Source organism: Arachis ipaensis, chromosome B05, assembly GCF_000816755.2.
Source record: "Arachis ipaensis cultivar K30076 chromosome B05, Araip1.1, whole genome shotgun sequence".
Classification (NCBI taxonomy): Eukaryota; Viridiplantae; Streptophyta; class Magnoliopsida; order Fabales; family Fabaceae; genus Arachis; species Arachis ipaensis.
In genome coordinates this window covers 141,186,190-141,187,403 of record NC_029789.2, presented here as the reverse complement: position 1 = coordinate 141,187,403, position 1,214 = coordinate 141,186,190, and the positions used below count along the sequence as shown (strand labels likewise).

At 24.5% G+C, this 1,214-nt stretch overlaps 1 protein-coding gene across 1 annotated transcript in view; it reads right to left on the bottom strand.

The window, feature by feature from the left end:
* The window catches only part of LOC107644515 (serine/threonine-protein kinase HT1), a gene marked incomplete in the record, with an annotated part of 8,194 nt that extends 7,968 nt beyond the window's left edge, over positions 1 to 226 (bottom strand). The window contains 1 exon segment of the mRNA XM_016348382.2: positions 209 to 226.

The following is a 1,214-nucleotide window of genomic DNA, read 5'->3' as shown; positions in this document are numbered from 1 at the left end:
TTTTCAAGAATACGAAATGTTAAGATAATTGCATATAACATACTAATCAAATAAACCTTTAAGTACTGGATTACCGAGATTTTGAGTGAAATCACAAAAGCATAAAAGGAAGAGTTAAGAACAAACAATAAAAAGCGTAAAAACTCTAAAATCAAAGTCCTGATTGAAGATACTAAGTAAGAGACATCAACTTGTAAGGTTTATCTAAACTGAGGAGGTAGAGGGGAAAAAAATATATTTTTTGTTCTTGAAATTTAGCAAAAATTTTAAATTTTAATATTATCCTTAAGTTTTATTTTGTTTTAATTTTATTCCAAAAAAATTTTATTTGCATCAAATGTACTCTCGACGATTAAATTTTTAAAAAATTTACAACCAATCTGATGATAATGTATGAAAATTATACTTGATTTGCTTGTGTTGAGGGGTTGTTCTTGTGAAATTGTTGTTGAATTGGTCTTAAATTTTTTGAAAAATTAGCCGTTAGGAATATATTTGATATAAATCGAAAATTTTTAGGATAAAATTGAAACAAAATAGAATTTAGGAGTATTTTTAAAATTTTTGTCAAACTTTAAAGATAAAAAAATATACTTTATAAAAAAAAAAGTGTGGTTTTGGAAGTTTGACCGATCAAATTGAAGTTTGAAGAGATTGAAGAAAATTGGAATTGAAACCGACAAAGAGAAAGAAAAAGAGATGGTTGAGGAATGAGGAAGAAGATTTGAATGAAAGGAAAAAAATAATACCAAAGATTGGATCAAATAAAAAACAACAACAAAAAATAGAAATAAAAAAAAGAAAAATGATGAGTTGATATCTTGACGAGTGATGACCTTTTTTTTCTAAGACTTTATATTTTTTAACAAAGGCTAGTTAATAAAAATTTAATTCAAAATTTAGTAAAATTTACAAAAAATAATTAATCTTTTTTCTCTTACCTCCTTTAATATTTAAGTAATTATTGTATCAATTTTTGTTTGTATCTAATTAAACGTTTGGAATTGGTAACGCGTGATTCGTGCTTCACTCACACTTTTATTGCACTAAGATACAGATTATCACCGTTATCAATTAAATGCTATAATATAATGCGTCAAGAAAAATGTTTTGCAGACGTATGCACGAGTTTTTCATGTTTCTCCTTAAGGTGATGTAAATATTAAAAGGATAATTTTGATAAATATAAAAATATATTTTATAATTAATTATAC